The following is a 14,084-nucleotide window of genomic DNA, read 5'->3' as shown; positions in this document are numbered from 1 at the left end:
GTTTACTACCCAACAGATTGAGCTGGAAAATGTTGGTTCAACATTGGCTTGGCGCTGATGATGCTAATTGAGAAGAACCTTTTACCTGCGGGAGTAAAGGGCCTTTTCAGTCTCATTTTGGCAGGATAAACGAGTGTGGATCCTGCTTTCGACTCCAAAATGACGATGAAATAAAGAACAATACCCTTCCCTTCCACATACAGCACTATCTTTTCATCTACTGAAGGATCTAGAGATTTTGACTCCTTATGAGCTTTGAGCAAGTCATTCAGATCTACAATAGATCTCTTCATTATAGCATTAAAATATCAAACAATACCCTGCCTGCACGATGGTGATCTTTACAAACAAAAGCACAGTAAGTGTGAGTAACACTAGATCTGGATTCAAGATTTGTTTGTTCACATAAACGAAAAATCCGGTGAACATCACATGACTTTCTATTATATGGGGGGGGGGAATCGACCCAAATTTTTTCGGATTTACAAGATTTTCGAGCAAAAAAATACCTTTTTACCTGCGGGAGTAAAGGGCCTTTTCAGTCTCATTTTGGCAGGATAAACGAGTGTGGATCCTGCTTTCGACTCCAAAATGATGATGAAATAAAGAACAATACCCTTCCACATACAGCACTATCTTCTCATCTACTGAAGGATCTAGAGATTTTGACTCCTATGAGCTTTGAGCAAGTCATTCAGATCTACAATAGATCTCTTCATTATAGCATTAAAATATCAAACAATACCCTGCCTGCACGATGGTGATCTTTACAAACAAAAGCACAGTAAGTGTGAGTAACACTAGATCTGGATTCAAGATTTGTTTGTTCACATAAACGAAAAATCCGGTGTGAACATCACATGAATTTCTATTATATGGGGGGGGGATTCGACCCAAATTTTTTCGGATTTACAAGATTTTCGAGCAAAAAAAAATTGTAACACGTTTACTATAAACTATAAACACACACACGGAGCAGAGCGAGGACTCGACGTCCGTATCGTATGGTTGTTTACACGGAACCTATCGATCATAGATTCATAATCGATCATAGATTCATAGAATAGACAGATCATAGCATGGAATAGAATAGATTTTATTCGAAAAACAAAACAACAGAACCTTTAATAAAATTAAAATTCTTAAATGTTGCCAGCCTAGGTTGTTGGTTTGAATCTAGGCTGGCGAACTCTAGCCTAAACAGATAAGGTTTGTTTTTGAACGGCTGGTTTTCTCCTATCCTGTCTTTCTCTCTTCGATTTCGGGACGATAAGACCTTCATTGTTAGAGCTCCCTCTATTTATCAAACCTCTTTTAAAAAAAAGTCTAATATTGGACCTGTCGATATTCAAATTCAACCCTATCACACCCATCAGCACCAACTAACGATTATATCCCACCTAACTTGCTAACAAAATAAATTCCAACATACCATAGATAATGATAATTAGTTTATTTACCTATTTACTATTATTTTCATTATTATTAACTACCTATTAGGGTAAGTGTACCATTTATTCGCCCACCTAAAAAACGTACCATTTATTGGCCCACCTGCCCACATTTATTTTTCTAATTTTTGTTTTTATGACTACAATTTTTGAATAGCACTGGTTCGATAGCAGTCTTTAAGCCCTTTCTTTTGATGAAATTGGATCTTGAAAAAGTTCGTCCAGTTCAGACTTATGTGGCGTATGGTACAGATGAACCAATAAATGGTACGTTTTTTAGGTGGGCGAATAAATGGTTCACTTACCCTATTGACCCATATTCCACTCTGTCATTCTGCGGACCTTACTCAAAAGATTAAAGCTCGAAATAATTGCCCCTTGTAACTCGTATGATGTATTGTACTGTTATCACCTCATAACATACATTCCTATGACCCGTAATACCTTTATTTATGCACTGACACAAAACCAGTGACGTATCTTCTCACGTAAGGTGGGGGAACACCACTTCCCTTCATCTATAATTAAGGAGCGCGGTAGCGCTCCACCCCGCCAAGTCAATAAAGTTTGTTAAATATTACTCTTCTCATCCCTCCTACCTCCTACTCCCCTAAATGGTAATAATAAATGGTACACTAATTTTCAAAATGAATTCCAAGACCACCAGCAGATCGACATTAGAGCCGTATTTTCCCCTCTTCTGAAGCTCGTTTCCCCTCTTTTGGTGTGATAGCGCCTGTATTGTACCAGAGGAATAAGAGGGGAAACGAGCTTCAGAGGAGGGGAAATTAAATGAAAATACAACTACTATAGGTACATTATTATGTTTCTTATAGCTTCCTCTTTCGAAAAACTCACAACTACCCTCATCCCCTCAAGAAAATCCTGGATACGGGCCTGCTCCCCTGTGTATGTGGCCCGCGAAGTACCTGCCAGTTTAGCATGTGGCCCGCATACACATGGAAGTTGGAAACCCCTGTTCTAGTGTACAATTACACTGTGGCCTCTTGCCTCTTAAGATCCTTGAAGATCAACTAGCTTCTACTGACGAAGTACCAACAATAATAACACAGAAGAGCGGTCAGGTTTTTAGAGGGCTGAGCGGACTGGAATGGAATAATAGAAGGGCGATACACCATACCCTGAGCCGAGATTCTAACATACCGTCCAACAATGTTGGATGTTAAAAAAGATTTTCTTCCTCCTCCTAATCCTCGTCTTCCTCTTCCTCAATAGAAAGCTCCTAATTTTGATTCGTATTATATCTTCTTTACCTTCATTCCATGAGAAGTGCAAAAGCTAGGAACTTATCTTCTAGGTCGATTGTGCACATCAGTCACTCAAAACAATACGAGTACAGATGATTTTTCCATTGAATTGGGACACTTTTAAGCGAGGCAGTAGGCAGTTCCTGAAGAGGTTAAGGCAACTGATGAGGCTGAGTTGGATGCCAAAATGTCAATTCTAATTCTCTCGTCTATCTGCCTAATGATGATGGTGTGAATGTAACTTCAATAGAATCACACTTCACAGAATGCCCATACGTTGCTGCAGTTCAAATTTCAAGACGTAGACATTGTTTAGAGTTTATTAACTTGGGCTTCTTCTAGATATCGGTTGCTACCTGCGATATGATTACTATGAGATTGCTGCCTGCTATTTGGCACGAGTTTACTACCCAACAGATTGAGCTGGAAAATGTTTGTTCAACATTGGATTGGCGCTGATGATGCTAATTGAGAAGAACCTTTTTACCTGCGGGAGTAAAGGGCCTTTTCAGTCTCATTTTGGCAGGATAAACGAGTGTGGATCCTGCTTTCGACTCCAAAATGATGATGAAATAAAGAACAATACCCTTCCACATACAGCACTATCTTCTCATCTACTGAAGGATCTAGAGATTTTGACTCCTATGAGCTTTGAGCAAGTCATTCAGATCTACAATAGATCTCTTCATTATAGCATTAAAATATCAAACAATACCCTGCCTGCACGATGGTGATCTTTACAAACAAAAGCACAGTAAGTGTGAGTAACACTAGATCTGGATTCAAGATTTGTTTGTTCACATAAACGAAAAATCCGGTGTGAACATCACATGAATTTCTATTATATGGGGGGGGGATTCGACCCAAATTTTTTCGGATTTACAAGATTTTCGAGCAAAAAAATTTAAAATATTTCCAGATTTCTACCAATTTCCCGATTTTGAAAATTTGAGCAGATTGTAATAATTATGATGTAGGTACTTTCTTATTACATAGTATGGGTCCCGCATACTTATTTTAGGTAATAGAAAGTAAAAGCGACGCTATCAGCAGCTAGGTGCTAGGTTGTGAACTACGCCATTGTACTCTCAAGTGTTAGGGAAATCTTATCTTGCCATACTGGGTGATGTCACGATCCCTTGTGGAAGTTCACTGATTAACCCTGGGAGTGTTTGGGGACTATAATCTCAATATACAGGGTGGACGTTAAGTCAAGATCCCCGGTTTGGTTTAACTTCAAGACACATTCTTTTACCTCCAACTCCTACAAGCCTATCCGAGAACGGAAAATTTTAGAAAGAAAATTTCCGCCCCGCCCAAGATTCGAACCCACCACCTCCTGCCTACGGGGTTTGAGGGTCAGTGCCTTTAACCACTCGGGCCCAGAGGTGGACAAATATATAATATTCCACAAAATAAACAGCTACCAAAACGTTGTTCTTTTTTCCACCCCTGTTCAAGATTTCGTAGGTATGAAAACATTTACAAGCGAACTATACAGTTTTTGAATCACCCAGTATACTAATCTAACATCGCGGCTGAGTAATGAGCAACGTCTAAGAAAAATGAGGTAATTAAAACCATCTATATATTTTTTTTTTATATACCTATGTACCTATAGTGTTTACTTCATACCTACATACTGTATATTGTAAAAGCATAAATTGACTCATATTCTCTCTAACACCTTGATATGTATATGTATACTCGTACCTACGTGGCTATGTACAAATGGAATGTATGTATAATATGTATATTGTATAACTGCAAACTTAAATAGGATTCATGAAAAGACCACAAGGTACACTATTGATAAATTTGACCTTTGACTGAACCCGTTAAGTCAAGATCCCCGGTTTGGTTTAACTTCAAGACACATTCTTTTACCTCCAACTCCTACAAGCCTATCCGAGAACGGAAAATTTTAGAAAGAAAATTTCCGCCCCGCCCAAGATTCGAACCCACCACCTCCTGCCTACGGGGTTTGAGGGTCAGTGCCTTTAACCACTCGGGCCCAGAGGTGGACAAATATATAATATTCCACAAAATAAACAGCTACCAAAACGTTGTTCTTTTTTCCACCCCTGTTCAAGATTTCGTAGGTATGAAAACATTTACAAGCGAACTATACAGTTTTTGAATCACCCAGTATACTAATCTAACATCGCGGCTGAGTAATGAGCAACGTCTAAGAAAAATGAGGTAATTAAAACCATCTATATATTTTTTTTTTATATACCTATGTACCTATAGTGTTTACTTCATACCTACATACTGTATATTGTAAAAGCATAAATTGACTCATATTCTCTCTAACACCTTGATATGTATATGTATACTCGTACCTACGTGGCTATGTACAAATGGAATGTATGTATAATATGTATATTGTATAACTGCAAACTTAAATAGGATTCATGAAAAGACCAAGGTACACTATCGATAAATTTGACCTTTGACTGAACTCTTGAAACAATAAGAGAAGAAATAATAATGGTCCTTATTTTATATTGCTCGAATAGTCCATTTACCCAAGCAGTAGTTTCCCATTTAGAACAATAGGACTCTCTTTGGTCAAAATATTTGGCACCTACTCTCTTGAATGCCAAATCTTGTTTTGAATTACCATCCAAATCTTCTAGGGCTGGAGACAATGTGTACGTTCATTTTGACAACCCGGTATTTTTTTCCCAGAATGTTAAGCGTAACAATGAACTTGCAAGGAGTGTAATGAGAATCTCTAGGTTGAGTGCACACCTGTATAATATACGAGTAAAGGACTCTCTTTGGTCAAAATATTTGGCACCTACTCTCTTGAATGCCAAATCTTGTTTTGAATTACCATCCAAATCTTCTAGGGCTGGTTCATTTTGACAACCCGGTATTTTTTTCCCAGAATGTCAAGCCTAACAATGAACTTGCAAGGAGTGTAATGAGAATCACTAGGTTGAGTGCACACCTGTATAATATACGAGTATTAAGGAGAGCCGAGATTGGCAACCCATGTGAAAGTGGAAATAAGTCTGTCCGGTCTGAGATACGAACCCTATGTTGAACTCGAGAAGAAAATCGAAAGGGACTTGGGACGGTCAAGGTCCTGTCTTCAAAGAAATTCACATTGTAGTTGGTGTTATTGTAGTTTGTAATATCTGGTGGTAGCGGTCACACTGTAGTTTTCAGTATCTAGCTAGGCTGGAGATACAGTGGGCATAAGTATTCCCCAAGTAGCCCTAACATGAAATGGGGTATTTAGGGCCCCAAAATGAACTGGGTTATTTTAAGGTCAAAGCAATTACGCCCTGATATAAAATAGGGTACATACGGGCCCTAATTGTTATTGAAGGGCCCCAAAATGAACTGGGTTATTTTAAGGCCCCACTGACATTAATACACCCTGACATTAAAAGGGGATAGTATAGGACTCCAACTATAACGATCTCACATGAAATGGGGGTATTTCAGGGTCACAACTATTATGCCTTATCGTCTATCGCCTTACCTTTGTCCTATAAGAAGATAATGCAATGTGATTGCTCAATTTATCCGTCCATAGTGTCAAGTGCCTCCTGAAACAATCAAACCGAACATACTGATTAGATTAAATTAGTCATGTTAGTCATGTATGGTCAAGGACTGTTATCAAATTATCATTATTCGGAGAAACTGATCCAAAAATACTGCAAATATTGACTTGAGGATTTCTGAGATTTTAGACGAAATTTCTTCACAGCGATAGCGGTATTGGATTGCATGAAGAAAGTCCCTGATTAGCAAATACTTATTAATATTTATATCATTATTATCAAAGCATTAATTGATCGAACGTAGACTGTTCTTAGAATCTCGACAATTTTGCATTTAGTTTATTTGTTTAGCGATAACTTGCGAACGGTTGGCCCGATTCTTAGGAAATACAAAATGATGAACACAAAGGGAATTTGTCCGTCACACTTTGGCACGATCTGCCTTTGTGGGACCGTAGAGCTTGTAACCCGTTGAAATATTTGCAATCGAAAAACGAGTACAAATTTTTGTCGATGGTGGGATTCGAACCCGGGACCTTCTGCATGGCAATATTAATATTTATATCATTATTATCAAAGCATTAATTGATCGAACGTAGACTGTTCTGAGAATCTCGACAATTTTGCATTTAGTTTGTTTGTTTATCGATAACTTGCGAACGGTTGGCCCGATTTTTAGGAAATACAAAATGATGAACACAAAGGGAATTTGTCCATCACACTTTGGCACGATCTGCCTTTGTGGGACCGTAGAGCTTCTAAAGGAGTACCACAGTTCACTCAACCAAGAAGCCTAACGAAATTTCACCAATAACTCACCATACAGTAGAAAAGACTGAGTTAATAGTCACTCCAAATGCAATTCTTTGAAGCATGCAACCTGTGTTACAATACAGTTTAAGCACCTATTTCTGACTGGCAAAATAGAAGTAGAAGCCTAACGAAATTTCACCAATAACTCACCATACAGTAGAAAAGACTGAGTTAATAGTCACTCCAAATGCAATTCTTTGAAGCATGCTACCTGTTTACAGTCCAGTTTAAGCACCTATTTCTGACTGGCAGAATAGAGTGCTAGACTGGTTATGTGCTATCTGTTGATTAGTAGACGCCAGCATAAAAACTGGTTCACCACTCAATACTCGAGAGGTGCCAGGTCCCAATTACGAAAAAGTAAAATTAGAAATCCAATTTGATTTCATCAATATCTACGATATGGCGCTGGTACTTTAATTGAATTAGAATATCTATTAGATATATTGAATTAGAACTTGTTCACCACTTTTTTAATAGTGTTTGTTTTTCTTCGTTCCTCTCTTCCATAAAAGATCCTAACAATTTCTAAACTATCTATTATTTTATTGCAAATCTATATTAACTATGTAACTGCCAAGGTCTTATCGTCCCGAGAGCGAAGCGAGAAGGAAGACAAAATATGAGAAAGCTATGGCTGTTCCGAAAACAAACCTTGTGTTCGCCCTGGGCGGAAATCAAGCCTGAGACCTACCACTTAAGGTAGACGGACACGCTACTCTGCAATTGTGTTAAATGCTTGTCACAAATGTCGTTCCTCGCTTAATAAACTAGTCTAGTTAGCTTGGACGGATAAAAAGGCCTTCATTTGTGACCCAAAAGGATCAAATTTCATCAAAATCTGACTTCACATCTTCATGTATTTAGACTATTTTGGACCCACTTGGTAATACGTAGTATGCCTCTCATCAGATGGGCGAGAAGAGACACAATACTTCCCATTTAGGTGCTGGGTCAACACGAGAACACCAGAAAGTATCTAAACTATCTATTATTTTATTGCAAATCTATATTAACTATGTAACTGCCAAGGTCTTGTCGTCCCGAGAGCGAAGCGAAAAGGAAGACAAAATATGAGAAAGCTATGGCTGTTCCGAAAACAAACCTTATGTTCGCCCTGGGCGGAAATCAAGCCTGAGACCTACCACTTAAGGTAGACGGACACGCTACTCTGCAATTGTGTTAAATGCTTGTCACAAATGTCGTTCCCCGCTTAATAAACTAGTCTAGTTAGCTTGGACGGATAAAAAGGCCTTCATTTGTGATCCAAAAGGATCAAATTTCATCAAAATCTGACTTCACATCTTCATGTATTTAGATTATTTTGGACCCACTTGGTAATTGACAAAACTAATCTTCATCTCTACACAGTCTCTGAGCCTCTGGTAGGATGTAGGCCAGATTTCCGGAGCAGGTGTTAACCGGTTACCACCCACACATGTAACGTTTGTGATGCTAATGTCCTCAAGTCACCAAGTTGTTTGATGGGTCTTATGTTGGTTCTTCCTAATAGGGAGGCGGTCGCTGCGCTGTAGAGTCCATAGACACAATGACCATGCACTTTCCATGTGACGCGACAGTCTGGTGAAAATAGTCATTTTCATCAAGGTCACCCCAGACTTCTAAGTCACCAAGTTGTTTGATGGCTCTTATGTTGGTTCTTCCTAATAGGGAGGCGGTCGCTGCGCTGTAGAGTCCATAGACACAATGACTATGCACTTTCCATGTGACGCGACAGTCTGGTGAAAATAGTCGTTTTCATGAAGGTCACCCCAGACTTCCCCTCCCTAAAATTTAATAACCGGCACAGCTCCTGGCTTACGAGAAACAACTACCGCCCTAATCGGTAATGGTTGACTTGGTGCGGGTTTTTTTCGTGTCATAATTACGTCTTGGCGTGGCAAAAACGAGTATTTTGATCGACATGAACTCTTTATAGCTCATAATCATTTATACTGAAGTTCAAGGATAATGTTGGCGGAAAAATGATTTTCCAAGACACTTTACATGCACTATATCCATTAGAAGGTAAAGGAACCTGTCCACCTGGACTGATCTGTCCCTCTTTCTGTCCCAGAAAGTTTTAAATTGCAGAATACAGTAAAAAGAATCTATCGTTGGTAGAAGAGTAGAACAATAAAAAGGATCTAAGCTGGTTTAGATGTGCAATAGTCCTACATATTTTCTGTCCCAGAAAGTTTTAAATTGCAGAATACAGTAAAAAGAATCTATCGTTGGTAGAAGAGTAGAACAATAAAAAGGATCTAAGCTAGTTTAGATGTGCAATAGTCCTACATATCGGACTCCTCACACGGAAATTTCGTCAGAAAAGACCCCCATTTCAATGTAATGTAATCTCACTCGCCACTTAAACAAAAACACAGCTTCCAGTAAAAATATCATCCCAACTCTGAGCTCTCAGTAATCAGCAAATAGTGGCAGGAAGTTTGGCAACACTGGCAGAATCTACTGGTGATGGTCATTGGATAATCAGGATCCTACAGTAGAAGAGTTCCGCGCTTATCCACTCAACCGAAACTGTCCAGAGCGAAACTAATTGGATACGAACCCGGCACCTTGACCATTCCATCTGATGAGCTACTGGGAGATATTGCTTTAGGTATTTTAGCTCCTGATAGTCTTACAAAGTTGATTTGGCTACTGGGCTACTAGGAGATATTGCTTTAGGTACCTATTGTAGCTCCTGATAGTCTTACAAAGTTGATTTGGCTACTGGGCTACTAGGAGATGATGCTTCAGGTATTGTAGCTCCTGATAGTCTTACAAAGTTGATTTGGCTACTGGGCTACTAGGAGATGATGCTTCAGGTATTGTAGCTCCTGATAGTCTTACAAAGGTGATTTGGCTACTGGGCTACTAGGAGATGATGCTTCAGGTATTGTAGCTCCTGATAGTCTTACAAAGGTGATTTGGCTACTGGGCTACTATAGGAGATGATGCTTTAGGTATTGTAGCTCCTGATAGTCTTACAAAGGTGATTTGGCTACTGGGCTACTAAGAGATGATGCTTTAGGTATTGTAGCTCCTGATAGTCTTACAAAGGTGATTTGGCTACTGGGCTACTAAGAGATGATGCTTTAGGTATTGTAGCTCCTGATAGTCTTAAAGGTGATTTGGCTACTCGGCTACTAGGAGATGATGCTTTAGGTATTGTAACTAAATACTGCTGGAAGACAAAGTACCTATATGACAGAAACACATACTTGGAGATTATGATGGATTTCACTTACCCTGGGTAAATACTGTTCCAGGTTCAAACATTCTTTAACTGGGCTATTGAGAGATGATGCTTTAGGTATTGTAGCTCCTGATAGTCTTACAAAGGTGATTTGGCTACTGGGCTACTAGGAGATGATGCTTTAGGTATTGTAACAAAATACTGCTGAAAGACAAAGTACCTATATGACAGAAACACATACTTGGAGGGTATGATGGATTTCACTTACCCTGGGTAAATACTGTTCTAGATTCAAACATTCTTTACTTACCTGTAAGCAAAGAAGAAAATCAAATTGTTAGTACAAATCGCACATTAAAGAACACAGATAAACTCATTGAAAAGGTCTGAACAGTAACAAGTATTTTTGAAATGAATAGGCAATATTATAGGTATAGGTTAGGGTGTCAACCACTGGTGCATTCACCTTATGTTTGGTGATTGCGGGGGTGGTACTTTATATCTTGGTAAATTTCTATCGTTAAGGTCATATACCTTTGTTGGTTTGCAAACTTTGCAACTTCTGACTAGACCCAGAGAGAGGACAATAGCACCATACAAACCTTGTTTAGACTGCGGGAGTAAAGGGACTTTTCAGTCTCATTCTGGCAGGATAAATAAGGTATATTCTATTCTAGTATGAGACTAGTGATTTTACATGAAAACACACAAAGTTTCGCGACCACAAAACTTTTATTACATGGTTAGATGATACATCCAGAACATTTTATTGACTTCTCAATTCTCATACCACTCTTCCATCCTCATCCTTCTTTATCTGAGACCATTCCCAACAAATGTTCTACTACAAAGTGTAATTAATTACTCTTGAGGTATTTTTTATTTCCTTTTGTGAATTAAGAAGACGATCGTTACATTGTCTATACCTACTCTATACTCTACATTGCGCTTTACTTGAAAATCAGCGGGCAATTATACAACATCGCTTGCTAACCTATTATTTACATCTTGTTGTTGCTGTTCGTATTTTTGCTGCTACTCAATGTTCATCCTCGATTACATTTAATGCCCTTTCCACTTTTGTTGAAATTAAAGCTCGCCTTTCACTCCACTTTTGGAACCGTTTTCTTATCTTGACATTGGGTTCCTTTATCCTGATGCCATCGGTTTGTCTGTAGTGATATGACAGCTAGGTCCTCATTACACTTAAGGGTCTCCTAGGAGAGTGTGAATGTTAGCAAGCATTTTGACATTTCCTCAGGCGAGAAGCTGCGTTCAAATCACAAAATTACATCATTGATGAAAAAGATTTCACTCCACTTTTGGAACCGTTTTCTTATCTTGACATTGAGTTCCTTTATCCTGATGCCATCGGTTTGTCTGTAGTGATATGACAGATAGGTCCTCATTACACTTAAGGGTCTCCTAGGAGAGTGTGAATGTTAGCAAGCATTTTGACATTTCCTCAGGCGAGAAACTGCGTTCAAATCACAAAATTACATCAATAATGAAAAAGGACCATACAAACCTTGTTTAGACTGCGGGAGTAAAGGGACTTTTCAGTCTCATTCTGGCAGGATAAACAAGGTATATTCTATTCTAGTATGAGAAATGGGAGAACATTAAAATAATGTAACCACACGGAATCTAGTTCATAAATCTCTTCAAATGGACTCCGGTACCGATCAGTTGATCAACAAACACTGTAGTCACTCCATACAAATCTGTTTAAATACACAAACCAATCTATGTTAGCTCCGGTTACAAATAGGAAACACATCGAGCGAAAAAATAAATTCTGAAAGTGAGAAGACAACTGGTTTCTGTCAGCACATGAATGCCAAGTACCTCTACCAACTTACCAAGATATAGCAAGTACTTCAAGTAGTCACTGAACGTATTTGAAGAGAAAATAAATACTATGTACTAGAAAACAGACTCGTAGTTATGCTTACATGGAAGATTTCATCTTGAAACACATCTAACCAGTGGCATAGCGTCCATGTAGGGCGTGTATGGCGGCCATACACTCAAAATTTACTCAAATACCCTTAAATATTGACTTTAAATATTTATGGAGAAGTATGTGCATGACTTATGTAGTAATGTGCATGGTGATGGAGTGCCCTACACGCCTTACACTTGACTTTAGACCACGCTACGCCACTGAACAAGATGGATTTTGCTTCTTGAATTCACTGTGGTCCGGCGACATAGATCTCTGACATGATGATAGTGCTGATGATGATAATGAATAGTGATAAATGATTGGGTATAATGATAGTGTTGCTTGTTATTGTTGTTGTTTGTGTTTTGAGTTTTAATGATTGTTATGATCATGATAATAATGATTGATGATAATGATAATTATAGTGATGATGATTATGATTGTGAGTAATAAGATCATTCTATCACTAGGTACCAAGAGAATGCTCATGTTAATAATAGCGCTAATACTGATGAGGATGATGACAGAATAAGAATGCTTGAATCTTAGCTGAGTTCTAGTCAGTAGCTCATGTCTTTGAAATCTGGATACGTAGGTATACAAAAATAGAGAAAATAATAATAAAAAGGTATTCTCAGGATTAAAATACTTTGAGAAAGAAAATATACTTCATTAGAATACTTGCTGAAACCATTTTGCCTTGCACTTTTGGCTGAAACCTCGAATGTCGAGGACTGAAGACAGAAAAAAAACCGCAATTAAAAACCTCACTCGAGTGTTAAAACCTTATAAAAGTGTTACAGTGTGTTGCGATATGCCTTTCACGTGCCAGCAGTTCAGCTCGTTACAGATGTAGTGCATTACTCTTTGAAATATGCGCAAACTAGAGACACATTCACTGCAACTTTATATCAGATGATAAAACAGGGTGGTTCAGAAGCTATAGGTACACGAAATTTGAGTGCTGACAAATCGGTGGCAAAAATGAACGTGATTCGTGCTCCAACGCATCTACTCAAGGAATTACGGCCGAATTTCACCAAATGACGAGACGGTGGAGACTCCACCACATTTTTTACCTGCAGTGCCCATCCCACCGACCTGACACCCATTGATGGCCTGTTGGCCCTCTCGGCTACATTACAACACAGTGATCCAGGAACACTGTTTGTTCCGACACTTTATGAGAACATGTCAGACACCCTGTATTCTGAGTAGTGGGTGTTAAGTGTGATTTACGGCGAGTCGCTAAAACTGGTCCTTTTTTTTATCAATACTCGGGTCAGTGGATTACCTTGATCAAAACAGATCAATAAGATAACAGATAAACCTATTATTATTTTATTTATTTATTTTATACGTTTCCATTTATTGGTTTTTCAGAACATTTCTCTCATCAAATAAATAGTTGACAAATGGTATACCCATCCGTAAAAGCCGGAGCTTGTGCCACGGATGGGGAAAATATTAGAATATTGCCTTACTTATAAGAATGTGGCCTTACTCTTTTTAGAATATTGCCTATAAAACTCATTAGAATACTGCCCTAACTTGTTAAAAGAATGTTGCCATGCACTTTTTTTTATAAATATTGCCCATACTTTTTTTCTTCAAGAGCACTTTAACATACCTAAACTTACTTATTAGGATATGGGTAACTACTATTTATTGGAATGCTGCCCACTTGCCCAATGGTAGTTGGAAATTAGAGTATCTAAAAGGAAAAAAAGAATGTGTTATTGTCAAAATTTGAAACCTATTAATAACAATTCAAAATTGGGTTTCACCAATTTATTTCTTAAAAGTACTCGTACGTCAAGGTTTTTCAATATTCAAATGATGAAATGTTAAGTTTGTTACTTGATTTTTCAAGGATTTTCA

The 14,084-nt window shown here is 38.3% G+C and overlaps 1 long non-coding RNA gene across 1 annotated transcript in view; it reads right to left on the bottom strand.

Annotated features, from left to right (window-relative positions):
• Positions 1-10,345, bottom strand: part of LOC103515665 — a 29,201-nt gene extending 18,856 nt beyond the window's left edge. Inside the window, exons 1-2 of the long non-coding RNA XR_541722.3 lie at positions 10,308-10,345; positions 6,219-6,285 (exon numbers count right to left, since the gene is read on the bottom strand). This is a non-coding gene — a long non-coding RNA (uncharacterized LOC103515665). The remainder of the gene's footprint in view (positions 1-6,218; positions 6,286-10,307) is intronic.
• Positions 10,346-14,084: the final 3,739 nt, after the last annotated feature.

This window comes from Diaphorina citri, unplaced genomic scaffold (genome assembly GCF_000475195.1).
Source record: "Diaphorina citri unplaced genomic scaffold, Diaci psyllid genome assembly version 1.1 scaffold1393, whole genome shotgun sequence".
Lineage (NCBI taxonomy): Eukaryota > Metazoa > Arthropoda > Insecta > Hemiptera > Psyllidae > Diaphorina > Diaphorina citri.
This window is presented reverse-complemented; position numbering and strand designations above follow the sequence as displayed.